At 30.3% G+C, this 26,725-nt stretch overlaps 31 non-coding genes across 31 annotated transcripts; all 31 read left to right on the top strand.

Annotated features, from left to right (window-relative positions):
• The first annotated feature begins 459 nt into the window (after window positions 1–459).
• On the top strand, window positions 460–672 carry LOC135053570 (small nucleolar RNA U3). The gene has a single exon (XR_010242904.1). It is a non-coding gene; the product is annotated as a small nucleolar RNA U3 (small nucleolar RNA).
• A 653-nt stretch (window positions 673–1,325) lies between these two features.
• LOC135053697 (small nucleolar RNA U3) lies at window positions 1,326–1,538 on the top strand. Its single transcript, XR_010243016.1, has one exon. It is a non-coding gene; the product is annotated as a small nucleolar RNA U3 (small nucleolar RNA).
• Window positions 1,539–2,191: 653 nt separating this feature from the next.
• On the top strand, window positions 2,192–2,404 carry LOC135053549 (small nucleolar RNA U3). Its single transcript, XR_010242885.1, has one exon. It is a non-coding gene; the product is annotated as a small nucleolar RNA U3 (small nucleolar RNA).
• A 653-nt stretch (window positions 2,405–3,057) lies between these two features.
• LOC135053625 (small nucleolar RNA U3) lies at window positions 3,058–3,270 on the top strand. Its single transcript, XR_010242951.1, has one exon. It is a non-coding gene; the product is annotated as a small nucleolar RNA U3 (small nucleolar RNA).
• A 653-nt stretch (window positions 3,271–3,923) lies between these two features.
• On the top strand, window positions 3,924–4,136 carry LOC135053997 (small nucleolar RNA U3). Its single transcript, XR_010243278.1, has one exon. It is a non-coding gene; the product is annotated as a small nucleolar RNA U3 (small nucleolar RNA).
• A 653-nt stretch (window positions 4,137–4,789) lies between these two features.
• Window positions 4,790–5,002, top strand: LOC135053682 (small nucleolar RNA U3). Its single transcript, XR_010243003.1, has one exon. It is a non-coding gene; the product is annotated as a small nucleolar RNA U3 (small nucleolar RNA).
• A 651-nt stretch (window positions 5,003–5,653) lies between these two features.
• On the top strand, window positions 5,654–5,866 carry LOC135053170 (small nucleolar RNA U3). The gene has a single exon (XR_010242555.1). It is a non-coding gene; the product is annotated as a small nucleolar RNA U3 (small nucleolar RNA).
• Window positions 5,867–6,519: 653 nt separating this feature from the next.
• LOC135053593 (small nucleolar RNA U3) lies at window positions 6,520–6,732 on the top strand. Its single transcript, XR_010242925.1, has one exon. It is a non-coding gene; the product is annotated as a small nucleolar RNA U3 (small nucleolar RNA).
• A 650-nt stretch (window positions 6,733–7,382) lies between these two features.
• On the top strand, window positions 7,383–7,595 carry LOC135053815 (small nucleolar RNA U3). The gene has a single exon (XR_010243119.1). It is a non-coding gene; the product is annotated as a small nucleolar RNA U3 (small nucleolar RNA).
• Window positions 7,596–8,248: 653 nt separating this feature from the next.
• On the top strand, window positions 8,249–8,461 carry LOC135053646 (small nucleolar RNA U3). The gene has a single exon (XR_010242970.1). It is a non-coding gene; the product is annotated as a small nucleolar RNA U3 (small nucleolar RNA).
• A 650-nt stretch (window positions 8,462–9,111) lies between these two features.
• LOC135053801 (small nucleolar RNA U3) lies at window positions 9,112–9,324 on the top strand. The gene has a single exon (XR_010243106.1). It is a non-coding gene; the product is annotated as a small nucleolar RNA U3 (small nucleolar RNA).
• A 651-nt stretch (window positions 9,325–9,975) lies between these two features.
• Window positions 9,976–10,188, top strand: LOC135053671 (small nucleolar RNA U3). The gene has a single exon (XR_010242993.1). It is a non-coding gene; the product is annotated as a small nucleolar RNA U3 (small nucleolar RNA).
• Window positions 10,189–10,841: 653 nt separating this feature from the next.
• On the top strand, window positions 10,842–11,054 carry LOC135053822 (small nucleolar RNA U3). The gene has a single exon (XR_010243124.1). It is a non-coding gene; the product is annotated as a small nucleolar RNA U3 (small nucleolar RNA).
• Window positions 11,055–11,704: 650 nt separating this feature from the next.
• On the top strand, window positions 11,705–11,917 carry LOC135053619 (small nucleolar RNA U3). The gene has a single exon (XR_010242947.1). It is a non-coding gene; the product is annotated as a small nucleolar RNA U3 (small nucleolar RNA).
• A 651-nt stretch (window positions 11,918–12,568) lies between these two features.
• LOC135053733 (small nucleolar RNA U3) lies at window positions 12,569–12,781 on the top strand. The gene has a single exon (XR_010243046.1). It is a non-coding gene; the product is annotated as a small nucleolar RNA U3 (small nucleolar RNA).
• A 653-nt stretch (window positions 12,782–13,434) lies between these two features.
• LOC135053592 (small nucleolar RNA U3) lies at window positions 13,435–13,647 on the top strand. The gene has a single exon (XR_010242924.1). It is a non-coding gene; the product is annotated as a small nucleolar RNA U3 (small nucleolar RNA).
• Window positions 13,648–14,297: 650 nt separating this feature from the next.
• LOC135053642 (small nucleolar RNA U3) lies at window positions 14,298–14,510 on the top strand. Its single transcript, XR_010242967.1, has one exon. It is a non-coding gene; the product is annotated as a small nucleolar RNA U3 (small nucleolar RNA).
• A 653-nt stretch (window positions 14,511–15,163) lies between these two features.
• Window positions 15,164–15,376, top strand: LOC135053956 (small nucleolar RNA U3). The gene has a single exon (XR_010243242.1). It is a non-coding gene; the product is annotated as a small nucleolar RNA U3 (small nucleolar RNA).
• A 653-nt stretch (window positions 15,377–16,029) lies between these two features.
• Window positions 16,030–16,242, top strand: LOC135053402 (small nucleolar RNA U3). The gene has a single exon (XR_010242758.1). It is a non-coding gene; the product is annotated as a small nucleolar RNA U3 (small nucleolar RNA).
• Window positions 16,243–16,895: 653 nt separating this feature from the next.
• LOC135053401 (small nucleolar RNA U3) lies at window positions 16,896–17,108 on the top strand. The gene has a single exon (XR_010242757.1). It is a non-coding gene; the product is annotated as a small nucleolar RNA U3 (small nucleolar RNA).
• Window positions 17,109–17,761: 653 nt separating this feature from the next.
• On the top strand, window positions 17,762–17,974 carry LOC135053894 (small nucleolar RNA U3). Its single transcript, XR_010243188.1, has one exon. It is a non-coding gene; the product is annotated as a small nucleolar RNA U3 (small nucleolar RNA).
• Window positions 17,975–18,626: 652 nt separating this feature from the next.
• LOC135053617 (small nucleolar RNA U3) lies at window positions 18,627–18,839 on the top strand. The gene has a single exon (XR_010242945.1). It is a non-coding gene; the product is annotated as a small nucleolar RNA U3 (small nucleolar RNA).
• A 653-nt stretch (window positions 18,840–19,492) lies between these two features.
• Window positions 19,493–19,705, top strand: LOC135053911 (small nucleolar RNA U3). The gene has a single exon (XR_010243203.1). It is a non-coding gene; the product is annotated as a small nucleolar RNA U3 (small nucleolar RNA).
• Window positions 19,706–20,358: 653 nt separating this feature from the next.
• Window positions 20,359–20,571, top strand: LOC135053319 (small nucleolar RNA U3). Its single transcript, XR_010242686.1, has one exon. It is a non-coding gene; the product is annotated as a small nucleolar RNA U3 (small nucleolar RNA).
• A 653-nt stretch (window positions 20,572–21,224) lies between these two features.
• LOC135053766 (small nucleolar RNA U3) lies at window positions 21,225–21,437 on the top strand. The gene has a single exon (XR_010243074.1). It is a non-coding gene; the product is annotated as a small nucleolar RNA U3 (small nucleolar RNA).
• Window positions 21,438–22,090: 653 nt separating this feature from the next.
• Window positions 22,091–22,305, top strand: LOC135053927 (small nucleolar RNA U3). The gene has a single exon (XR_010243216.1). It is a non-coding gene; the product is annotated as a small nucleolar RNA U3 (small nucleolar RNA).
• A 654-nt stretch (window positions 22,306–22,959) lies between these two features.
• On the top strand, window positions 22,960–23,172 carry LOC135053809 (small nucleolar RNA U3). Its single transcript, XR_010243113.1, has one exon. It is a non-coding gene; the product is annotated as a small nucleolar RNA U3 (small nucleolar RNA).
• Window positions 23,173–23,825: 653 nt separating this feature from the next.
• LOC135053548 (small nucleolar RNA U3) lies at window positions 23,826–24,038 on the top strand. Its single transcript, XR_010242884.1, has one exon. It is a non-coding gene; the product is annotated as a small nucleolar RNA U3 (small nucleolar RNA).
• A 653-nt stretch (window positions 24,039–24,691) lies between these two features.
• Window positions 24,692–24,904, top strand: LOC135053404 (small nucleolar RNA U3). Its single transcript, XR_010242760.1, has one exon. It is a non-coding gene; the product is annotated as a small nucleolar RNA U3 (small nucleolar RNA).
• A 653-nt stretch (window positions 24,905–25,557) lies between these two features.
• LOC135053213 (small nucleolar RNA U3) lies at window positions 25,558–25,770 on the top strand. The gene has a single exon (XR_010242592.1). It is a non-coding gene; the product is annotated as a small nucleolar RNA U3 (small nucleolar RNA).
• Window positions 25,771–26,423: 653 nt separating this feature from the next.
• Window positions 26,424–26,636, top strand: LOC135053551 (small nucleolar RNA U3). Its single transcript, XR_010242886.1, has one exon. It is a non-coding gene; the product is annotated as a small nucleolar RNA U3 (small nucleolar RNA).
• The last annotated feature ends 89 nt before the right edge of the window (window positions 26,637–26,725 follow it).

Genomic DNA, 26,725 nt, shown 5'->3' with positions numbered 1-26,725 from the left:
TGAGGACTTGAAAAATGTAAAGTGTGCTTTCCTTAAAAGAACATTTTGTTTGCAGTGTATTTGTTTAATAATTGTTTAATTCTTTAGCAAATCAGCAATTAATGCAAGCCACTAGTTTATTTCCTATATGCAATATTAGAAATTTTGAAGTACCAATGCTATTAGTGCATTGGTTTCATTGTTAAGTGTTCTGTTTAATATTTTGGCTTAAACAATTTTATATATGCAAAAATTATAATATGTTACCTAATACAATCTTAAAATGTGTCTACTCTCACAGAAAATCATTCAGTATATGATAGTGAATGTATTGTAGTCTGAAAATGTGTGGATAATGTTATGCAACTGAAAATTGGTTGACAATTTCTATATCAAGTTTTATGAATGGGTCCAAAAATGTCACCATGAGTTAAAAGAGGAATTCATATGGCCTATCTAAACCATCAACAAAATGTAATTAAGACTATACTTTCAGGGGTCATTTCTATAGGCAATGATGGGAGAAATGTGCTTGAAAATGTCCAAACTCGCCAACCACCATGATGAGATTAAGAGCTCTCTTCTCAGCATGAAGGCAGTTAGTAACTCTGTTTCATGCAGATGTTGTTAGCTTTTGATGACTGTCCTACTTCTTTATAAAGAAGTGGTAGAAGAGGGCTCATTCAGAGTGCCTGATTACACACTTTAAAATCAACTATGGTTATTTAACACTAAGTTTGTATAATGTTTAATATCCTTGAAAGAATACGCATTGATGTTTCAACATTCCTGAATCAGAATGTTTTTTATGATATAGGAATAAAAGCAATGTCTAAGAGTATTATTTTACATTTTAATTGTAACCTTCTTTAAGTGGTTCATGTCAATGAGGACATGAAAAATGTAAAGTGTGCTTTCCTTAAAAGAACCTTTTGTTTGCAGTGTATTTGTTTAATAATTGTTTAATTCTTTAGCAAATCAGCAATTAATGCAAGCCACTAGTTTATTTCCTATATGCAATATAAGAAATTTTGAAGTACCAATGCTATTAGTGCATTGGTTTCATTGTTAAGTGTTCTGTTTAATATTTTGGCTTAAACAAGTTTATATATGCAAAAATGATAACATGTTACCTAATACAATCTTAAAATGTGTCTACTCTCACAGAAAATCATTCAGTATATGATAGTAAATGAATTGTAGTCTGAAAATTTGTTGAGAATGTTATGCAACTGAAAATTGGTTGACAATTTCTATATCAAGTTTTATGAATGGGTCCAAAAATGTCACCATGAGTTAAAAGAGGAATTCATATGGCCTATCTAAACCATCAACAAAATGTAATTAAGACTATACTTTCAGGGATCATTTCTATAGGCAATGATGGGAGAAATGTGCTTGAAAATGTCCAAACTCGCTAACTACCATGATGAGTTTAAGAGCTATCTTTTCAGCATGAAGGCAGTTATCAACTCTGTTTCATGCAGATGTTGTTAGCTTTTGATGACTGTCCTACTTCTTAATAAAGAAGTGGTAGAAGAGGGCTCATTCAGAGTGGCTGATTACACACTTTAAAATCAACTATGGTTATTTAAAACTAAGTTTGTATAATGTTTAATATCCCCTAAAGAATACACATTGATGTTTCAACATTCCTAAATCAGAATGTTTTTTATGATATAGGAATAAAAGCAATGTCTAAGAGTATTATTTTACATTTTAATTGTAACCTTCTTTAAGTGGTTCATGTCAATGAGGACTTGAAAAATGTAAAGTGTGCTTTCCTTAAAAGAACCTTTTGTTTGCAGTGTATTTGTTTAATAATTGTTTAATTCTTTAGCAAATCAGCAATTAATGCAAGCCACTAGTTGATTTCCTATATGCAATATAAGAAATTTTGAAGTACCAATGCTATTAGTGCATTGGTTATATTGTTAAGTGTTCTGTTTAATATTTTGGCTTAAACAAGTTTATATATGCAAAAATGATAACATGTTACCTAATGCAATCTTAAAATGTGTCTACTCTCACAGAAAATCATTCAGTATATGATAGTGAATGAATTATAGTCTGAAAATTTGTGGAGAATGTTATGCAACTGAAGATTGGTTGACAATTTCTATATCAAGTTTTATGAATGGGTCCAAAAATGTCACCATGAGTTAAAAGAGGAATTCATATGGCCTATCTAAACCATCAACAAAATGTAATTAAGACTATACTTTCAGGGATCATTTCTATAGGCAATGATGGGAGAAATGTGCTTGAAAGTGTCCAAACTCGCCAACCACCATGATGAGATTAATAGCTCTCTTCTCAGCATGAAGGCAGTTAGCAACTCTGTTTCATGCAGATGTTGTTAGCTTTTGATGACTGTCCTACTTCTTAATAAAGAAGTGGTAGAAGAGGGCTCATTCAGAGTGGCTGATTACACACTTTAAAATCAACTATGGTTATTTAAAACTAAGTTTGTATAATGATTAATATGCTTGAAAGAATACACATTGATGTTTCAACATTCCTAAATCAGAATGTTTTTTATGATATAGGAATAAAAGCAATGTCTAAGAGTATTATTTTACATTTTAATTGTAACCTTCTTTAAGTGGTTCATGTCAATGAGGACTTGAAAAATGTAAAGTGTGCTTTCCTTAAAAGAACCTTTTGTTTGTAGTGTATTTGTTTAATAATTGTTTAATTCTTTAGCAAATCAGCAATTAATGCAAGCCACTAGTTTATTTCCTATATGCAATATAAGAAATTTTGAAGTACCAATGCTATTAGTGCATTGGTTTCATTGTTAAGTGTTCTGTTTAATATTTTGGCTTAAACAAGTTTATATATGCAAAAATGATAACATGTTACCTAATACAATCTTAAAATGTGTTTACTCTCACAGAAAATCATTCAGTATATGATAGTGAATGAATTGTAGTCTGAAAATTTGTGGAGAATGTTATGCAACTGAAAATTGGTTGACAATTTCTATATCAAGTTTTATGAATGAGTCCAAAAATGTCACCATGAGTTAAAAGAGGAATTCATATGGCCTATCTAAACCATCAACAAAATGGAATTAAGATTATACTTCCAGGGATTATTTCTATAGGCAATGATGGGAGAAATGTGCTTGAAAGTGTCCAAACTCGCCAACCACCATGATGAGATTAAGAGCTCTCTTCTCAGCATGAAGGCAGTTAGCAACTCTGTTTCATGCAGATGTTGTTAGCTTTTGATGACTGTCCTACTTTTTAATAAAGAAGTGGTAGAAGAGGGCTCCTTCAGAGTGGCTGATTACACTCTTTAAAATCAACTATGGTTATTTAAAACTAAGTTTGTATAATGTTTAATATCCTTGAAAGAATACGCATTGATGTTTCAACATTCCTGAATCAGAATGTTTTTTATGATATAGGAATAAAAGCAATGTCTAAGAGTATTATTTTACATTTTAATTGTAACCTTCTTTAAGTGGTTCATGTCAATGAGGACTTGAAAAATGTAAAGTGTGCTTTCCTTAAAAGAACCTTTTGTTTGCAGTGTATTTGTTTAATGATTGTTTAATTCTTTAGCAAATCAGCAATTAATGCAAGCCACTAGTTTATTTCCTATATGCAATATAAGAAATTTTGAAGTACCAATGCTATTAGTGCATTGGTTTCATTGTTAAGTGTTCTGTTTAATATTTTGGCTTAAACAAGTTTATATATGTAAAAATTATAACATGTTACCTAATACAATCTTAAAATGTGTCTACTCTCACAGAAAATCATTCAGTATATGATAGTGAATGAATTGTAGTCAGAAAATTTTTGGAGAATGTTATGCAACTGAAAATTGGTTGACAATTTCTATATCAAGTTTTATGAATGGGTCCAAAAATGTCACCATGAGTTAAAAGAGGAATTCATATGGCCTATCTAAACCATCATCAAAATTTAATTAAGGTTATACTTTCAGGGATTGTTTCTATAGGCAATGATGGGAGAAATGTGCTTGAAAATGTCCAAACTCGCTAACTACCATGATGAGTTTAAGAGCTATCTTCTCAGCATGAAGGCAGTTATCAACTCTGTTTCATGCAGATGTTGTTAGCTTTTGATGACTGTCCTACTTCTTAATAAAGAAGTGGTAGAAGAGGGCTCATTCAGAGTGGCTGATTACACACTTTAAAATCAACTATGGTTATTTAAAACTAAGTTTGTATAATGTTTAATATGCTTGAAAGAATACACATTGATGTTTCAACATTCCTAAATCAGAATGTTTTTTATGATATAGGAATAAAAGCAATGTCTAAGAGTATTATTTTACATTTTAATTGTAACCTTCTTTAAGTGGTTCATGTCAATGAGGACTTGAAAAATGTAAAGTGTGCTTTCCTTAAAAGAACCTTTTGTTTGCAGTGTATTTGTTTAATAATTGTTTAATTCTTTAGCAAATCAGCAATTAATGCAAGCCACTAGTTTATTTCCTATATGCAATGTAAGAAATTTTGAAGTACCAATGCTATTAGTGCATTGGTTTCATTGTTAAGTGTTCTGTTTAATATTTTGGCTTAAACAAGTTTATATATGCAAAAATGATAACATGTTACCTAATACAATCTTAAAATGTGTCTACTCTCACAGAAAATCATTCAGTATATGATAGTGAATGAATTGTAGTCTGAAAATTTGTGGAGAATGTTATGCAACTGAAAATTGGTTGACAATTTCTATATCAAGTTTTATGAATGAGTCCAAAAATGTCACCATGAGTTAAAAGAGGAATTCATATGGCCTATCTAAACCATCAACAAAATGTAATTAAGATTATACTTTCAGGGATCATTTCTATAGGCAATGATGGGAGAAATGTGCTTGAAAATGTCCAAACTCGATAACTACCATGATGAGTTTAAGAGCTATCTTCTCAGCATGAAGGCAGTTAGCAACTCTGTTTCATGCAGATGTTGTTAGCTTTTGATGACTGTCCTACTTCTTAATAAAGAAGTGGTAGAAGAGGGCTCATTCAGAGTGGCTGATTACACACTTTAAAATCAACTATGGTTATTTAAAACTAAGTTTGTATAATGTTTAATATCCTTGAAAGAATACGCATTGATGTTTCAACATTCCTGAATCAGAATGTTTTTTATGATATAGGAATAAAAGCAATGTCTAAGAGTATTATTTTACATTTTAATTGTAACCTTCTTTAAGTGGTTCATGTCAATGAGGACTTGAAAAATGTAAAGTGTGCTTTCCTTAAAAGAACCTTTTGTTTGCAGTGTATTTGTTTAATAATTGTTTAATTCTTTAGCAAATCAGCAAATAATGCAAGCCACTAGTTTATTTCCTATATGCAATATAAGAAATTTTGAAGTACCAATGCTATTAGTGCATTGGTTTCATTGTTAAGTGTTCTGTTTAATATTTTGGCTTAAACAATTTTATATATGCAAAAATTATAATGTTACCTAATACAATCTTAAAATGTGTCTACTCTCACAGAAAATCATTCAGTATATGATAGTGAATGTATTGTAGTCTGAAAATTTGTGGATAATGTTATGCAACTGAAAATTGGTTGACAATTTCTATATCAAGTTTTATGAATGGGTCCAAAAATGTCACCATGAGTTAAAAGAGGAATTCATATGGCCTATCTAAACCATCAACAAAACGTAATTAAGACTATACTTTCAGGAATCATTTCTATAGGCAATGATGGGAGAAATGTGCTTGAAAGTGTCCAAACTCGCCAACCACCATGATGAGTTTAAGAGCTCTCTTCTCAGCATGAAGGCAGTTAGCAACTCTGTTTCATGCAGATGTTGCTAGCTTTTGATGACTGTCCTACTTCTTAATAAAGAAGTGGTAGAAGAGGGCTCATTCAGAGTGGCTGATTACACACTTTAAAATCAACTATGGTTATTTAAAACTAAGTTTGTATAGTGTTTAATATCCTTGAAAGAATACGCATTGATGTTTCAACATTCCTGAATCAGAATGTTTTTTATGATATAGGAATAAAAGCAATGTCTAAGAGTATTATTTTACATTTTAATTGTAACCTTCTTTAAGTGGTTCATATCAATGAGGACTTGAAAAATGTAAAGTGTGCTTTCCTTAAAAGAACCTTTTGTTTGCAGTGTATTTGTTTAATAATTGTTTAATTCTTTAGCAAATCAGCAATTAATGCAAGCCACTAGTTTATTTCCTATATGCAATATAAGAAATTTTGAAGTACCAATGCTATTAGTGCATTGGTTTCATTGTTAAGTGTTCTGTTTAATATTTTGGTTTAAACAAATTTATATATGCAAAAATTATAATATGTTACCTAATACAATCTTAAAATGTGTCTACTCTCACAGAAAATCATTCAGTATATGATAGTGAATGAATTGTAGTCTGAAAATTTGTGGAGAATGTTATGCAACTGAAAATTGGTGAACAATTTCTATATCAAGTTTTATGAATCGGTCCAAAAATGTCACCATGAGTTAAAAGAGGAATTCAAATGGCTAATCTAAACCATCAACAAAATGTAATTAAGATTATACTTCCAGGGATCATTTCTATAGGCAATGATGGGAGAAATTTGCTTGAAAGTGTCCAAGCTCGCCAACTACCATGATGAGTTTAAGAGCTCTCTTCTCAGCATGAAGGCAGTTAGTAACTCTGTTTCATGCAGATGTTGTTAGCTTTTGATGACTGTCCTACTTCTTAATAAAGAAGTGGAAGAAGAGGGCTTATTCAGAGTGGCTGATTACACACTTTAAAATCAACTATGGTTATTTAAAACTAAGTTTGTATAATGTTTAATATCCTTGAAAGAATATGCATAGATGTTTCAACATTCCTAAATCAGAATGTTTTTTATGATATAGGAATAAAAGCAATGTCTAAGAGTATTATTTTACATTTTAATTTTAACCTTCTTTAAGTGATTCATGTCAATGAGGACTTGAAAAATATAAAGTGTGCTTTCCTTAAAAGAACCTTTTGTTTGCAGTGTATTTGTTTAATAATTGTTTAATTCTTTTGCAAATCAGCAACTAATGCAAGCCACTAGTTTATTTCCTATATGCAATATAAGAAATTTTGAAGTACCAATGCTATTAGTGCATTGGTTTCATTGTTAAAAGTTATGTTTAATATTTTGGTTTAAACAAATTTATATATGCAAAAATTATAATATGTTACCTAATACAATCTTAAAATGTGTCTACTCTCACAGAAAATCATTCAGTATATGATAGTGAATGAATTGTAGTCTGAAAATTTGTGGATGTTATGCAACTGAAAATTGGTTGACAATTTCTATATCAAGTTTTATGAATGGGTCCTAAAATGTCACCATGAGTTAAAAGAGCAATTCATATGGCCTATCTAAACCATCAACAAAATGTAGTTAAGATTATACTTTTAGGGATCATTTCTATAGGCAATGATGGGAGAAATGTGCTTGAAAGTGTCAAAACTCGCCAACCACCATGATGAGTTTAAGAGCTATCTTCTCAGCATGAAGGCAGTTAGCAACTCTGTTTCATGCAGATGTTGTTAGGTTTTGATGACTGTCCTACTTCTTAATAAAGAAGTGGTAGAAGAGGGCTTATTCAGAGTGGCTGATTACACACTTTAAAATCAACTATGGTTATTTAAAGCTAAGTTTGTATAATGTTTGATATCCTTGAAAGAATACGCATTGATGTTTCAACATTCCTGAATCAGAATGTTTTTTATGATATAGGAATAAAAGCAATGTCTAAGAGTATTATTTTACATTTTAATTGTAACCTTCTTTAAGTGGTTCATGTCAATGAGGACTTGAAAAATGTAAAGTGTGCTTTCCTTAAAAGAACCTTTTGTTTGCAGTGTATTTGTTTAATAATTGTTTAATTCTTTAGCAAATCAGCAAATAATGCAAGCCACTAGTTTATTTCCTATATGCAATATAAGAAATTTTGAAGTACCAATGCTATTAGTGCATTGGTTTCATTGTTAAGTGTTCTGTTTAATATTTTGGCTTAAACAATTTTATATATGCAAAAATTATAATATGTTACCTAATACAATCTTAAAATGTGTCTACTCTCACAGAAAATCATTCAGTATATGATAGTGAATGTATTGTAGTCTGAAAATTTGTGGATAATGTTATGCAACTGAAAATTGGTTGACAATTTCTATATCAAGTTTTATGAATGGGTCCAAAAATGTCACCATGAGTTAAAAGAGGAATTCATATGGCCTATCTAAACCATCAACAAAATGTAATTAAGACTATACTTTCAGGGGTCATTTCTATAGGCAATGATGGGAGAAATGTGCTTGAAAGTGTCCAAACTCACCAACCACCATGATGAGTTTAAGAGCTTTCTTCTCAGCATGAAGGCAGTTAGTAACTCTGTTTCATGCAGATGTTGTTAGCTTTTAATGACTGTCCTACTTCTTAATAAAGAAGTGGAAGAAGAGGGCTTATTCAGAGTGGCTGATTACACACTTTAAAATCAACTATGGTTATTTAAAACTAAGTTTGTATAATGTTTAATATCCTTGAAAGAATACGCATAGATGTTTCAACATTCCTAAATTAGAATGTTTTTTATGATATAGGAATAAAAGCAATGTCTAAGAGTATTATTTTACATTTTAATTTTAACCTTCTTTAAGTGATTCATGTCAATGAGGACTTGAAAAATGTAAAGTGTGCTTTCCTTAAAAGAACCTTTTGTTTGCAGTGTATTTGTTTAATAATTGTTTAATTCTTTTGCAAATCAGCAACTAATGCAAGCCACTAGTTTATTTCCTATATGCAATATAAGAAATGTTGAAGTACCAATGCTATTAGTGCATTGGTTTCATTGTTAAAAGTTATGTTTAATATTTTGGTTTAAACAAATTTATATATGCAAACATTATAATATGTTACCTAATACAATCTTAAAATGTGTCTACTCTCACAGAAAATCATTCAGTATATGATAGTGAATGAATTGTAGTCTGAAAATTTGTGGATGTTATGCAACTGAAAATTGGTTGACAATTTCTATATCAAGTTTTATGAATGGGTCCAAAAATGTCACCATGAGTTAAAAGTGGAATTCATATGGCTAATCTAAACCATCAACAAAATGTAATTAAGATTATACTTCCAGGGATCATTTCTATAGGCAATGATGGGAGAAATGTGCTTGAAAGTGTCCAAACTCGCCAACCACCATGATGAGTTTAAGAGCTCTCTTCTCAGCATGAAGGCAGTTAGCAACTCTGTTTCATGCAGATGTTTTTAGCTTTTGATGACTGTCCTACTTATTAATAAAGAAGTGGTAGAAGAGGGCTTATTCAGAGTGGCTGATTACACACTTTAAAATCAACTATGGTTATTTAAAACTAAGTTTGTATAATGTTTAATATCCTTGAAAGAATACGCATAGATGTTTCAACATTCCTAAATTAGAATGTTTTTTATGATATAGGAATAAAAGCAATGTCTAAGAGTATTATTTTACATTTTAATTTTAACCTTCTTTAAGTGATTCATGTCAATGAGGACTTGAAAAATATAAAGTGTGCTTTCCTTAAAAGAACCTTTTGTTTGCAGTGTATTTGTTTAATAATTGTTTAATTCTTTTGCAAATCAGCAACTAATGCAAGCCACTAGTTTATTTCCTATATGCAATATAAGAAATGTTGAAGTACCAATGCTATTAGTGCATTGGTTTCATTGTTAAGTGTTCTGTTTAATATTTTGGCTTAAACAATTTTATATATGCAAAAATTATAATGTTACCTAATACAATCTTAAAATGTGTCTACTCTCACAGAAAATCATTCAGTATATGATAGTGAATGTATTGTAGTCTGAAAATTTGTGGATAATGTTATGCAACTGAAAATTGGTTGACAATTTCTATATCAAGTTTTATGAATGGGTCCAAAAATGTCACCATGAGTTAAAAGAGGAATTCATATGGCCTATCTAAACCATCAACAAAATGTAATTAAGACTATACTTTCGGGAATCATTTCAATAGGCAATGATGGGAGAAATGTGCTTGAAAGTGTCCAAACTCGCCAACCACCATGATGAGTTTAAGAGCTCTCTTCTCAGCATGAAGGCAGTTAGCAACTCTGTTTCATGCAGATGTTGCTAGCTTTTGATGACTGTCCTACTTCTTAATAAAGAAGTGGTAGAAGAGGGCTCATTCAGAGTGGCTGATTACACACTTTAAAATCAACTATGGTTATTTAAAACTAAGTTTGTATAATGTTTAATATCCTTGAAAGAATACGCATTGATGTTTCAACATTCCTGAATCAGAATGTTTTTTATGATATAGGAATAAAAGCAATGTCTAAGAGTATTATTTTACATTTTAATTGTAACCTTCTTTAAGTGGTTCATGTCAATGAGGACTTGAAAAATGTAAAGTGTGCTTTCCTTAAAAGAACCTTTTGTTTGCAGTGTATTTGTTTAATAATTGTTTAATTCTTTTGCAAATCAGCAACTAATGCAAGCCACTAGTTTATTTCCTATATGCAATATAAGAAATTTTGAAGTACCAATGCTATTAGTGCATTGGTTTCATTGTTAAGTGTTCTGTTTAATATTTTGGCTTAAACAAGTTTATATATGCAAAAATGATAACATGTTACCTAATACAATCTTAAAATGTGTCTACTCTCACAGAAAATCATTCAGTATATGATAGTGAATGAATTGTAGTTTGAAAATTTGTGGAGAATGTTATGCAACTGAAAATTGGTGAACAATTTCTATATCAAGTTTTATGAATGGGTCCAAAAATGTCACCATGAGTTAAAAGAGGAATTCATATGGCCTATCTAAACCATCAACAAAATGTAATTAAGACTATACTTTCAGGGGTCATTTCTATAGGCAATGATGGGAGAAATGTGCTTGAAAGTGTCCAAACTCACCAACCACCATGATGAGTTTAAGAGCTTTCTTCTCAGCATGAAGGCAGTTAGTAACTCTGTTTCATGCAGATGTTGTTAGCTTTTGATGACTGTCCTACTTCTTAATAAAGAAGTGGAAGAAGAGGGCTTATTCAGATTGGCTGATTACACACTTTAAAATCAACTATGGTTATTTAAAACTAAGTTTGTATAATGTTTAATATCCTTGAAAGAATACGCATAGATGTTTCAACATTCCTAAATTAGAATGTTTTTTATGATATAGGAATAAAAGCAATGTCTAAGAGTATTATTTTACATTTTAATTTTAACCTTCTTTAAGTGATTCATGTCAATGAGGACTTGAAAAATGTAAAGTGTGCTTTCCTTAAAAGAACCTTTTGTTTGCAGTGTATTTGTTTAATAATTGTTTAATTCTTTTGCAAATCAGCAACTAATGCAAGCCACTAGTTTATTTCCTATATGCAATATAAGAAATGTTGAAGTACCAATGCTATTAGTGCATTGGTTTCATTGTTAAAAGTTATGTTTAATATTTTGGTTTAAACAAATTTATATATGCAAAAATTATAATATGTTACCTAATACAATCTTAAAATGTGTCTACTCTCACAGAAAATCATTCAGTATATGATAGTGAATGAATTGTAGTCTGAAAATTTGTGGATGTTATGCAACTGAAAATTGGTTGACAATTTCTATATCAAGTTTTATGAATGGGTCCAAAAATGTCACCATGAGTTAAAAGTGGAATTCATATGGCTAATCTAAACCATCAACAAAATGTAATTAAGATTATACTTCCAGGGATCATTTCTATAGGCAATGATGGGAGAAATGTGCTTGAAAGTGTCCAAACTCGCCAACCACCATGATGAGTTTAAGAGCTCTCTTCTCAGCATGAAGGCAGTTAACAACTCTGTTTCATGCAGATGTTGTTAGCTTTTGATGACTGTCCTACTTATTAATAAAGAAGTGGTAGAAGAGGGCTTATTCAGAGTGGCTGATTACACACTTTAAAATCAACTATGGTTATTTAAAACTAAGTTTGTATAATGTTTAATATCCTTGAAAGAATACGCATAGATGTTTCAACATTCCTAAATTAGAATGTTTTTTATGATATAGGAATAAAAGCAATGTCTAAGAGTATTATTTTACATTTTAATTTTAACCTTCTTTAAGTGATTCATGTCAATGAGGACTTGAAAAATGTAAAGTGTGCTTTCCTTAAAATAACCTTTTGTTTGCAGTGTATTTGTTTAATAATTGTTTAATTCTTTTGCAAATCAGCAACTAATGCAAGCCACTAGTTTATTTCCTATATGCAATATAAGAAATGTTGAAGTACCAATGCTATTAGTGCATTGGTTTCATTGTTAAGTGTTCTGTTTAATATTTTGGCTTAAACAATTTTATATATGCAAAAATTATAATGTTACCTAATACAATCTTAAAATGTGTCTACTCTCACAGAAAATCATTCAGTATATGATAGTGAATGAATTGTAGTTTGAAAATTTGTGGAGAATGTTATGCAACTGAAAATTGGTGAACAATTTCTATATCAAGTTTTATGAATGGGTCCTAAAATGTCACCATGAGTTAAAAGAGCAATTCATATGGCCTATCTAAACCATCAACAAAATGTAATTAAGATTATACTTTCAGGGATCATTTCTATAGGCAATGATGGGAGAAATGTGCTTGAAAGTGTCAAAACTCGCCAACCACCATGATGAGTTTAAGAGCTATCTTCTCAGCATGAAGGCAGTTAGCAACTCTGTTTCATGCAGATGTTGTTAGGTTTTGATGACTGTCCTACTTCTTAATAAAGAAGTGGTAGAAGAGGGCTCATTCAGAGTGGCTGATTACACACTTTAAAATCAACTATGGTTATTTAAAGCTAAGTTTGTATAATGTTTAATATCCTTGAAAGAATACGCATTGATGTTTCAACATTCCTGAATCAGAATGTTTTTTATGATATAGGAATAAAAGCAATGTCTAAGAGTATTATTTTACATTTTAATTTTAACCTTCTTTAAGTGGTTCATGTCAATGAGGACTTGAAAAATGTAAAGTGTGCTTTCCTTAAAAGAACCTTTTGTTTGCAGTGTATTTGTTTAATAATTGTTTAATTCTTTAGCAAATCAGCAATTAATGCAAGCCACTAGTTTATTTCCTATATGCAATATAAGAAATTTTGAAGTACCAATGCTATTAGTGCATTGGTTTCATTGTTAAGTGTTCTGTTTAATATTTTGGCTTAAACAAGTTTATATATGCAAAAATGATAACATGTTACCTAATACAATCTTAAAATGTGTCTACTCTCACAGAAAATCATTCAGTATATGATAGTGAATGAATTGTAGTCTTAAAATTTGTGGATAATGTTATGCAACTGAAAATTGGTTGACAATTTCTATATCAAGTTTTATAAATGGGTCCAAAAATGTCACCATGAGTTAAAAGAGGAATTCAAATGGCTAATCTAAACCATCAACAAAATGTAATTAAGATTATACTTCCAGGGATCATTTCTATAGGCAATGATGGGAGAAATTTGCTTGAAAGTGTCCAAGCTCGCCAACTACCATGATGAGTTTAAGAGCTCTCTTCTCAGCATGAAGGCAGTTAGTAACTCTGTTTCATGCAGATGTTGTTAGCTTTTGATGACTGTCCTACTTCTTAATAAAGAAGTGGAAGAAGAGGGCTTATTCAGAGTGGCTGATTACACACTTTAAAATCAACTATGGTTATTTAAAACTAAGTTTGTATAATGTTTAATATCCTTGAAAGAATATGCATAGATGTTTCAACATTCCTAAATCAGAATGTTTTTTATGATATAGGAATAAAAGCAATGTCTAAGAGTATTATTTTACATTTTAATTTTAACCTTCTTTAAGTGATTCATGTCAATGAGGACTTGAAAAATGTAAAGTGTGCTTTCCTTAAAAGAACCTTTTGTTTGCAGTGTATTTGTTTAATAATTGTTTAATTCTTTTGCAAATCAGCAACTAATGCAAGCCACTAGTTTATTTCCTATATGCAATATAAGAAATTTTGAAGTACCAATGCTATTAGTGCATTGGTTTCATTGTTAAAGGTTATGTTTAATATTTTGGTTTAAACAAATTTATATATGCAAAAATTATAATATGTTACCTAATACAATCTTAAAATGTGTCTACTCTCACAGAAAATCATTCAGTATATGATAGTGAATGAATTGTAGTCTGAAAATTTGTGGATGTTATGCAACTGAAAATTGATTGACAATTTCTATATCAAGTTTTATGAATGGGTCCAAAAATGTCACCATGAGTTAAAAGTGGAATTCATATGGCTAATCTAAACCATCAACAAAATGTAATTAAGATTATACTTCCAGGGATCATTTCTATAGGCAATGATGGGAGAAATGTGTTTGAAAGTGTCCAAACTCGCTAACCACCATGATGAGTTTAAGAGCTCTCTTCTCAGCATGAAGGCAGTTAGCAACTCTGTTTCATGCAGATGTTGTTAGCTTTTGATGACTGTCCTACTTCTTAATAAAGAAGTGGAAGAAGAGGGTTTATTCAGAGTGGCTGATTACACACTTTAAAATCAACTATGGTTATTTAAAACTAAGTTTGTATAATGTTTAATATCCTTGAAAGAATACGCATAGATGTTTTAACATTCCTAAATCAGAATGTTTTTTATGATATAGGAATAAATGCAATGTCTAAGAGTATTATTTTACATTTTAATTTTAACCTTCTTTAAGTGATTCATGTCAATGAGGACTTGAAAAATGTAAAGTGTGCTTTCCTTAAAAGAACCTTTTGTTTGCAGTGTATTTGTTTAATAATTGTTTAATTCTTTTGCAAATCAGCAACTAATGCAAGCCACTAGTTTATTTCCTATATGCAATATAAGAAATTTTGAAGTACCAATGCTATTAGTGCATTGGTTTCATTGTTAAGTGTTCTGTTTAATATTTTGGTTTAAACAAATTTATATATGCAAAAATTATAATATGTTACCTAATACAATCTTAAAATGTGTCTACTCTCACAGAAAATCATTCAGTATATGATAGTGAATGAATTGTAGTCTGAAAATTTGTGGAGAATGTTATGCAACTGAAAATTGGTTGACAATTTCTATATCAAGTTTTATGAATGGGTCCTAAAATGTCACCATGAGTTAAAAGAGCAATTCATATGGCCTATCTAAACCATCAACAAAATGTAGTTAAGATTATACTTTTAGGGATCTTTTCTATAGGCAATGATGGGAGAAATGTGCTTGAAAGTGTCAAAACTCGCCAACCACCATGATGAGTTTAAGAGCTATCTTCTTAGCATGAAGGCAGTTAGCAACTCTGTTTCATGCAGATGTTGTTAGGTTTTGATGACTGTCCTACTTCTTAATAAAGAAGTGGTAGAAGAGGGCTTATTCAGAGTGGCTGATTACACACTTTAAAATCAACTATGGTTATTTAAAGCTAAGTTTGTATAATGTTTGATATCCTTGAAAGAATACGCATTGATGTTTCAACATTCCTGAATCAGAATGTTTTTTATGATATAGGAATAAAAGCAATGTCTAAGAGTATTATTTTACATTTTAATTGTAACCTTCTTTAAGTGGTTCATGTCAATGAGGACTTGAAAAATGTAAAGTGTGCTTTCCTTAAAAGAACCTTTTGTTTGCAGTGTATTTGTTTAATAATTGTTTAATTCTTTAGCAAATCAGCAAATAATGCAAGCCACTAGTTTATTTCCTATATGCAATATAAGAAATTTTGAAGTACCAATGCTATTAGTGCATTGGTTTCATTGTTAAGTGTTCTGTTTAATATTTTGGCTTAAACAATTTTATATATGCAAAAATTATAATATGTTACCTAATACAATCTTAAAATGTGTCTACTCTCACAGAAAATCATTCAGTATATGATAGTGAATGTATTGTAGTCTGAAAATTTGTGGATAATGTTATGCAACTGAAAATTGGTTGACAATTTCTATATCAAGTTTTATGAATGGGTCCAAAAATGTCACCATGAGTTAAAAGAGGAATTCATATGGCCTATCTAAACCATCAACAAAATGTAATTAAGACTATACTTTCAGGGGTCATTTCTATAGGCAATGATGGGAGAAATGTGCTTGAAAGTGTCCAAACTCACCAACCACCATGATGAGTTTAAGAGCTCTCTTCTCAGCATGAAGGCAGTTAGTAACTCTGTTTCATGCAGATGTTGTTAGCTTTTGATGACTGTCCTACTTCTTAATAAAGAAGTGGAAGAAGAGGGCTTATTCAGAGTGGCTGATTACACACTTTAAAATCAACTATGGTTATTTAAAACTAAGTTTGTATAATGTTTAATATCCTTGAAAGAATACGCATAGATGTTTCAACATTCCTAAATTAGAATGTTTTTTATGATATAGGAATAAAAGCAATGTCTAAGAGTATTATTTTACATTTTAATTTTAACCTTCTTTAAGTGGTTCATGTCAATGAGGACTTGAAAAATGTAAAGTGTGCTTTCCTTAAAAGAACCTTTTGTTTGCAGTGTATTTGTTTAATAATTGTTTAATTCTTTAGCAAATCAGCAAATAATGCAAGCCACTAGTTTATTTCCTATATGCAATATAAGAAATTTTGAAGTACCAATGCTATTAGTGCATTGGTTTCATTGTTAAGTGTTCTGTTTAATATTTTGGCTTAAACAATTTTATATATGCAAAAATTATAATATGTTACCTAATACAATCTTAAAATGTGTCTACTCTCACAGAAAATCATTCAGTATATGATAGTGAATGTATTGTAGTCTGAAAATTTGTGGATAATGTTATGCAACTGAAAATTGGTTGACAATTTCTATATCAAGTTTTATGAATGGGTCCAAAAATGTCACCATGAGTTAAAAGAGGAATTCATATGGCCTATCTAAACCATCAACAAAATGTAATTAAGACTATACTTTCAGGGGTCATTTCTATAGGCAATGATGGGAGAAATGTGCTTGAAAGTGTCCAAACTCACCAACCACCATGATGAGTTTAAGAGCTCTCTTCTCAGCATGAAGGCAGTTAGTAACTCTGTTTCATGCAGATGTTGTTAGCTTTTGATGACTGTCCTACTTCTTAATAAAGAAGTGGAAGAAGAGGGCTTATTCAGAGTGGCTGATTACACACTTTAAAATCAACTATGGTTATTTAAAACTAAGTTTGTATAATGTTTAATATCCTTGAAAGAATACGCATAGATGTTTCAACATTCCTAAATTAGAATGTTTTTTATGATATAGGAATAAAAGCAATGTCTAAGAGTATTATTTTACATTTTAATTTTAACCTTCTTTAAGTGATTCATGTCAATGAGGACTTGAAAAATGTAAAGTGTGCTTTCCTTAAAAGAACCTTTTGTTTGCAGTGTATTTGTTTAATAATTGTTTAATTCTTTTGCAAATCAGCAACTAATGCAAGCCACTAGTTTATTTCCTATATGCAATATAAGAAATGTTGAAGTACCAATGCTATTAGTGCATTGGTTTCATTGTTAAATGTTATGTTTAATATTTTGGTTTAAACAAATTTATATATGCAAAAATTATAATATGTTACCTAATACAATCTTAAAATGTGTCTACTCTCACAGAAAATCATTCAGTATATGATAGTGAATGAATTGTAGTCTGAAAATTTGTGGAGAATGTTATGCAACTGAAAATTGGTTGACAATTTCTATATCAAGTTTTATGAATGGGTCCAAAAATGTCACCATGAGTTAAAAGAGGAATTCATATGGCCTATCTAAACCATCAACAAAATGTAATTAAGATTATACTTTCAGGGATCATTTCCATAGGCAATGATGGGAGAAATGTGCTTGAAAGTGTCCAAGCTCGCCAACTACCATGATGAGTTTAAGAGCTTTCTTCTCAGCATGAAGGCAGTTAGTAACTCTGTTTCATGCAGATGTTGTTAGCTTTTGATGACTGTCCTACTTCTTAATAAAGAAGTGGTAGAAGAGGGCTCATTCAGAGTGGCTGATTACACACTTTAAAATCAGCTATGGTTATTTAAAGCTAAGTTTGTATAATGTTTGATATCCTTGAAAGAATACGCATTGATGTTTCAACATTCCTGAATCAGAATGTTTTTTATGATATAGGAATAAAAGCAACGTCTAAGAGTATTATTTTACATTTTAATTGTAATCTTCTTTAAGTGGTTCATGTCAATGAGGACTTGAAAAATGTAAAGTGTGCTTTCCTTAAAAGAACCTTTTGTTTGCAGTGTATTTGTTTAATAATTGTTTAATTCTTTAGCAAATCAGCAAATAATGCAAGCCACTAGTTTATTTCCTATATGCAATATAAGAAATTTTGAAGTACCAATGCTATTAGTGCATTGGTTTCATTGTTAAGTGTTCTGTTTAATATTTTGGCTTAAACATTTTATATATGCAAAAATTATAATATGTTACCTAATACAATCTTAAAATGTGTCTACTCTCACAGAAAATCATTCAGTATATGATAGTGAATGAATTGTAGTCTGAAAATTTGTGGATAATGTTATGCAACTGAAAATTGGTTGACAATTTCTATATCAAGTTTTATGAATTGGTCCAAAAATGTCACCATGAGTTAAAAGAGGAATTTATATGGCTAATCTAAACCATCAACAAAATGTAATTAAGATTATACTTCCAGGGATCATTTCTATAGGCAATGATGGGAGAAATGTGCTTGAAAGTGTCCAAACTCGCCAACCACCATGATGAGTTTAAGAGCTCTCTTCTCAGCATGAAGGCAGTTAGCAACTCTGTTTCATGCAGATGTTGTTAGCTTTTGATGACTGTCCTACTTCTTAATAAAGAAGTGGAAGAAGAGGGTTTATTCAGAGTGGCTGATTACACACTTTAAAATCAACTATGGTTATTTAAAACTAAGTTTGTATAATGTTTAATATCCTTGAACGAATAAGCATAGATGTTTCAACATTCCTAAATCAGAATGTTTTTTATGATATAGGAATAAATGCAATGTCTAAGAGTATTATTTTACATTTTAATTTTAACCTTCTTTAAGTGATTCATGTCAATAAGGACTTGAAAAATGTAAAGTGTGCTTTCCTTAAAAGAACCTTTTGTTTGCAGTGTATTTGTTTAATAATTGTTTAATTCTTTAGCAAATCAGCAAATAATGCAAGCCACTAGTTTATTTCCTATATGCAATATAAGAAATGTTGAAGTACCAATGCTATTAGTGCATTGGTTTCATTGTTAAGTGTTCTGTTTAATATTTTGGTTTAAACAAATTTATATATGCAAAAATTATAATATGTTACCTAATACAATCTTAAAATGTGTCTACTCTCACAGAAAATCATTCAGTATATGATAGTGAATGAATTGTAGTCTGAAAATTTGTGGATAATGTTATACAACTGAAAATTGGTTGACAATTTCTTTATCAAGTTTTATGAATGGGTCCTAAAATGTCACCATGAGTTAAAAGAGCAATTCATATGGCCTATCTAAACCATCAACAAAATGTAACTAAGATTATACTTCCAGGGATCATTTCTATAGGCAATGATGGGAGAAATGTGCTTGAAAGTGTCCAAACTCGCCAACCACTATGATGAGATAAAGAGCTCTCTTCTCAGCAAGAAGGCAGTTAGCAACTCTGTTTCATGCAGATGTTGTTAGCTTTTGATGACTATCCTACTTTTTAATAAAGAAGTGGTAGAAGAGGACTCATTCAGAGTGGCTGATTACACACTTTAAAATCAACTATGGTTATTTAAAACTAAGTTTGTATAATGTTTAATATCCTTGAAAGAATACGCATTGATGTTTCAACATTCCTAAATCAGAATGTTTTTTATGATATAGGAATAAAAGCAATGTCTAAGAGTATTATTTTACATTTTAATTTTAACCTTCTTTAAGTGGTTCATGTCAATGAGGACTTGAAAAATGTAAAGTGTGCTTTCCTTAAAAGAACCTTTTGTTTGCAGTGTATTTGTTTAATAATTGGTTAATTCTTTAGCAAATCAGCAATTAATGCAAGCCACTAGTTTATTTCCTACATGAAATATAAGACTTTTTGAAGTACCAATGCTATTAGTGCATTGGTTTCATTGTTAAGTGTTCTGTTTAATATTTTGGCTTAAACAAGTTTATATATGCAAAAATGATAACATGTTACCTAATACAATCTTAAAATGTGTCTACTCTCACAGAAATTCATTCAGTATATGATAATGAATGAATTGTAGTCTGAAAATTTGTGGAGAATGTTATGCAACTGAAAATTGGTTGACAATTTCTATATCAAGTTTTATGAATGGGTCCAAAAATGTCACCATAAGTTAAAAGAGGAATTCATATGGCCTATCTAAACCAACAACAAAATGTATTTAAGACTATACTTTCAGGGATCATTTCTATAGACAATGATGGGAGAAATGTGCTTGAAAGTGTCCAAACTCGCTAACCACCATGATGAGTTTAAGAGCTCTCTTCTCAGCATGAAGGCAGTTAGTAACTCTGTTTCATGCAGATGTTGTTAGCTTTTGATGACTGTCCTACTTCTTAATAAAGAAGTGGTAGAAGAGGGCTCATTCAGAGTGGCTGATTACACAGTTTAAAATCAACTATGGTTATTTAAAACTAAGTTTGTATAATGTTTAATATCCTTGAAAGAATACGCATTGATGTTTCAACATTCCTGAATCAGAATGTTTTTTATGATATAGCAATTAAAGCAATGTCTAAGAGTATTATTTTACATTTTAATTTTAACCTTCTTTAAGTGGTTCATGTCAATGAGGACTTGAAAAATGTAAAGTGTGCTTTCCTTAAAAGAACCTTTTGTTTGCAGTGTATTTGTTTAATAATTGTTTAATTCTTTTGCAAATCAGCAATTAATGCAAGCCACTAGTTTATTTCCTATATGCAATATTAGAAATTTTGAAGTACCAATGCTATTAGTGCATTGGTTTCATTGTTAAGTGTTCTGTTTAATATTTTGGCTTAAACAAGTTTATATATGCAAAAATGATAACATGTTACCTAATACAATCTTAAAATGTGTCTACTCTCACAGAAAATCATTCAGTATATGATAGTGAATGAATTGTAGTCTGAAAATTTGTGGAGAATGTTATGCAACTGAAAATTGGTTGACAATTTCTATATCAAGTTTTATGAATGGGTCCAAAAATGTCACCATGAGTTAAAAGAGGAATTCATATGGCCTATCTAAACCATCAACAAAATGTAGTTAAAACTATACTTTCAGGGATCATTTCTATAGGCAATGATGGGAGAAATGTGCTTGAAAGTGTCAAAACTCGCCAACCACCATGATGAGTTTAAGAGCTATCTTCTCAGCATGAAGGCAATTAGCAACTCTGTTTCATGCAGATGTTGTTAGCTTTTGATGACTGTCCTACTTTTTAATAAAGAAGTGGTAGAAGAGGACTCATTCAGAGTGGCTGATTACACACTTTAAAATCAACTATGGTTATTTAAAACTAAGTTTGTATAATGTTTAATATCCTTGAAAGAATACGCATTGATGTTTCAACATTCCTAAATCAGAATGTTTTTTATGATATAGGAATAAAAGCAATGTCTAAGAGTATTATTTTATATTTTAATTGTAACCTTCTTTAAGTGGTTCATGTCAATGAGGACTTGAAAAATGTAAAGTGTGCTTTCCTTAAAAGAACCTTTTGTTTGCAGTGTATTTGTTTAATAATTGTTTAATTCTTTAGAAAATCAGCAAATAATGCAAGCCACTAGTTTATTTCCTATATGCAATATAAGAAATTTTGAAGTACCAGTGCTATTAGTGCATTGGTTTCATTGTTAAGTGTTCTGTTTAATATTTTGGCTTAAACAATTTTATATATGCAAAATTTATAATATGTTACCTAATACAATCTTAAAATGTGTCTACTCTCACAGAAAATCATTCAGTATATGATAGTGAATGTATTGTAGTCTGAAAATTTGTGGATAATGTTATGCAACTGAAAATTGGTTGACAATTTCTATATCAAGTTTTATGAATGGGTCCAAAAATGTCACCATGAGTTAAAAGAGGAATTCATATGGCCTATCTAAACCATCAACAAAATGTAATTAAGATTATACTTTCAGGGATCGTTTCTATAGGCAATGAAGGGAGAAATGTGCATGAAAGTGTCCAAACTTGCCAACCTCCATGATGAGTTTTTAAGAGCTCTCTTCTCAGCATGAAGGCAGTTATCAACTCTGTTTCATGCAGATGTTGTTAGCTTTTGATGACTGTCCTACTTCTTAATAAAGAAGTGGTAGAAGAGGGCTCATTCAGAGTGGCTGATTACACACTTTAAAATCAACTATGGTTATTTAAAACTAAGTTTGTATAATGTTTAATATCCTTGAAAGAATACGCATTGATGTTTCAACATTCCTAAATCAGAATGTTTTTTTATGATATAGGAATAAAAGCAATGTCTAAGAGTATTATTTTACATTTTAATTGTAACCTTCTTTAAGTGGTTCATGTCAATGAGGACTTGAAAAATGTAAAGTGTGCTTTCCTTAAAAGAACCTTTTGTTTGCAGTGTATTTGTTTAATATTTGTTTAATTCTTTAGCAAATCAGCAATTAATGCAAGCCACTAGTTTATTTCCTATATGCAATATAAGAAATTTTGAAGTACCAATGCTATTAGTGCATTGGTTATATTGTTAAGTGTTCTGTTTAATATTTTGGCTTAAACAAGTTTATATATGCAAAAATGATAACATGTTACCTAATACAATCTTAAAATGTGTCTACTCTCACAGAAAATCATTCAGTATATGATAGTGAATGAATTATAGTCTGAAAATTTGTGGAGAATGTTATGCAACTGAAAATTGGTTGACCATTTCTATATCAAGTTTTATGAATAGGTCCAAAAATGTCACCATGAGTTAAAAGAGGAATTCATATGGCCTATCTAAACCATCAACAAAATGTAATTAAGACTATACTTTCAGGGATCGTTTCTATAGGCAATGATGGGAGAAATGTGCTTGAAAGTGTCCAAACTCGCCAACCACCATGATGAGTTTAAGAGCTATCTTCTCAGCAAGAAGGCAGTTAGCAACTTTGTTTCATGCAGATGTTGTTAGCTTTTGATGACTGTCCTACTTCTTAATAAAGAAGTGGTAGAAGAGGGCTCATTCAGAGTGGCTGATTACACACTTTAAAATCAACTATGGTTATTTAAAACTAAGTTTGTATAATGTTTAATATGCTGGAAAGAACAAGCATTGATGTTTTAACATTCCTGAATCAGAATGTTTTTTATTATATAGCAATAAAAGCAATGTCTAAGAGTATTATTTTACATTTTAATTTTAACCTTCTTTAAGTTGTACATATCAATGAGGACTTGAAAAATTTAAACTGTGCTTTCCTTAAAAGAACCTTTTGTTTGCAGTGTATTTATTTAATAATTGTTTAATTATTTTGCAAATCAGCAACTAATGCAAGCCACTAGTTTATTTCCTATATGCAATATAAGAAATTTTGAAGTACCAATGCTATTAGTGCATTGGTTTCATTGTTAAGTGTTCTGTTTAATATTTTGGCTAAAACAATTTTATATATGCAAAAATTATAATATGTTACCTAATACAATCTTAAAATGTGTCTACTCTCACAGAAAATCATTCAGTATATGATAGTGAATGAATTGTAGTCTGAAAATGTGTGGAGAATGTTATGCAACTGAAAATTGGTTGACAATTTCTATATCAAGTTTTATGAATGAGTCCAAAAATGTCACCATGAGTTAAAATAGGAATTCATATGGCCTATCTAAACCATCAACAAAATGTAATTAAGATTATACTTCCAGGGATCATTTCTATAGGCAATGATTGGAGAAATGTGCATGAAAGTGTCCAAACTTGCCAACCACCATGATGAGTTTAAGAGCTCTCTCCTCAGCATGAAGGCAGTTAGCAATTCTGTTTCATGCAGGTGTTGCTAGCTTTTGTTGACTGTCCTACTTCTTAATAAAGAAGTGGTAGAAGAGGGCTCATTCAGAGTGGTTGATTACACACTTTAAAATCAACTATGGTTATTTAAAACTAAGTTTGTATTATGTTTAATATCCTTGAAAGAATACGCATTGATGTTTCAACATTCCTGAATCAGAATGTTTTTTATGATTTAGCAATTAAAGCAATGTCTAAGAGTATTATTTTACATTTTAATTTTAACCTTCTTTAAGTGGTTCATGTCAATGAGGACTTGAAAAATGTAAAGTGTGCTTTCCTTAAAAAAACCTTTTGTTTGCAGTGTATTTGTTTAATAATTGTTTAATTCTTTTGCAAATCAGCAACTAATGCAAGCCACTAGTTTATTTCCTATATGCAATATAAGAAATTTTGAAGTACCAATGCTATTAGTGCATTGGTTTTATTGTTAAGTGTTCTGTTTAATATTTTGGTTTAAACAAATTTATATATGCAAAAATTATAATATGTTACCTAATACAATCTTAAAATGTGTCTACTCTCACAGAAAATCATTCAGTATATGATAGTGAATGAATTGTAGTCTGGAAATTTGTTGAGAATGTTATGCAACTGAAAATTGGTTGACAATTTTTATATCAAGTTTTATGAATGGGTCCTAAAATGTCACCATGAGTTAAAAGAGGAATTCATATGGCCTATCTAAACCATCAACAAAATGTAGCTAAGATTATACTTCCAGGGATCATTTCTATAGGCAATGATGGGAGAAATGTGCTTGAAAGTGTCCAAACTCGCTAACCACCATGATGAGATTAAGAGCTCTCTTCTCAGCATGAAGGCAGTTAGCAACTCTGTTTCATGCAGATGTTGTTAGCTTTTGATGACTGTCCTACTTTTTAATAAAGAAGTGGTAGAAGAGGGCTCCTTCAGAGTGGCTGATTACACACTTTAAAATCGACTATGGTTATTTAAAACTAAGTTTGTATAATGTTTAATATCCTTGAAAGAATACGCATTGATGTTTCAACATTCCTAAATCAAAATGTTTTTTATGATATAGGAATAAAAGCAATGTCTAAGAGTATTATTTTACATTTTAATTTTAACCTTCTTTAAGTGGTTCATGTCAATGAGGACTTGAAACATGTAAAGTGTGCTTTCCTTAAAAGAACCTTTTGTTTGCAGTGTATTTGTTTAATAATTGTTTAATTCTTTAGCAAATCAGCAATTAATGCAAGCCACTAGTTTATTTCCTTTATGCAATATAAGAAATTTTGAAGTACCAATGCTATTAGTGCATTGGTTTCATTGTTAAGTGTTCTGTTTAATATTTTGGCTTAAACAAGTTTATATATGCAAAAATGATAACATGTTACCTAATACAATCTTAAAATGTGTCTACTCTCACAGAAAATCATTCAGTATATGATAGTGAATGAATTGTAGTCTGAAAATTTGTGGAGAATGTTATGCAACTGAAAATTGGTTGACAATTTCTATATCAAGTTTTATGAATGGGTCCAAAAATGTCACCATGAGTTAAAAGAGGAATTCATATGGCCTATCTAAACCATCAACAAAATGTAGTTAAGACTATACTTTCAGGGATCATTTCTATAGGCAATGATGGGAGAAATGTGCTTGAAAGTGTCAAAACTCGCCAACCACCATGATGAGTTTAAGAGCTATCTTCTCAACATGAAGGCAGTTAGCAACTCTGTTTCATGCAGATGTTGTTAGCTTTTGATGACTGTCCTACTTCTTAATAAAGAAGTGGTAGAAGAGAGCTCATTCAGAGTGGCTGATTACACACTTTAAAATCAACTATGGTTATTTAAAACTAAGTTTGTATAATGTTTAATATTCTTGAAAGAATACGTATTGATGTTTCAACATTCCTGAATCAGAATGTTTTTTATGATATAGGAATAAAAGCAATGTCTAAGAGTATTATTTTACATTTTAATTTTAACCTTCTTTAAGTGGTTCATGTCAATGAGGACTTGAAAAATGTAAAGTGTGCTTTCCTTAAAAGAACCTTTTGTTTGCAGTGTATTTGTTTAATAATTGTTTAATTCTTTAGCAAATCAGCAAATAATGCAAGCCACTAGTTTATTTCCTATATGCAATATAAGAAATTTTGAAGTACCAATGCTATTAGTGCATTGGTTTCATTGTTAAGTGTTCTGTTTAATATTTTGGTTTAAACAAATTTATATATGCAAAAATTATAATATGTTACCTAATACAATCTTAAAATGTGTCTACTCTCACAGAAAATCATTCAGTATATGATAGTGAATGAATTGTAGTCTGAAAATTTGTTGAGAATGTTATGCAACTGAAAATTGGTTGACAATTTCTATATCAAGTTTTATGAATGGGTCCTAAAATGTCACCATGAGTTAAATGAGGAATTCATATGGCCTATCTAAACCATCAACAAAATGTAGCTAAGATTATACTTCCAGGGATCATTTCTATAGGCAATGATAGGAGAAATGTGCTTGAAAGTGTCCAAACTCGCCAACCACCATGATGAGATAAAGAGCTGTCTTCTCAGCATGAAGGCAGTTAGCAACTCTGTTTCATGCAGATGTTGTTAGCTTTTGATGACTGTCCTACTTTTTAATAAAGAAGTGATAGAAGAGGGCTCATTCAGAGTGGCTGATTACACACTTTAAAATCAACTATGGTTATTGAAAACTAAGTTTGTATAATGTTTAATATCCTTGAAAGAATACGCATTGATGTTTC

Source organism: Pseudophryne corroboree, chromosome 2, assembly GCF_028390025.1.
Source record: "Pseudophryne corroboree isolate aPseCor3 chromosome 2, aPseCor3.hap2, whole genome shotgun sequence".
Taxonomy (NCBI): Eukaryota; Metazoa; Chordata; class Amphibia; order Anura; family Myobatrachidae; genus Pseudophryne; species Pseudophryne corroboree.
The sequence above is the reverse complement of the archived record's forward strand: the minus strand, read 5'-3'. Positions and strand labels throughout refer to the sequence as shown.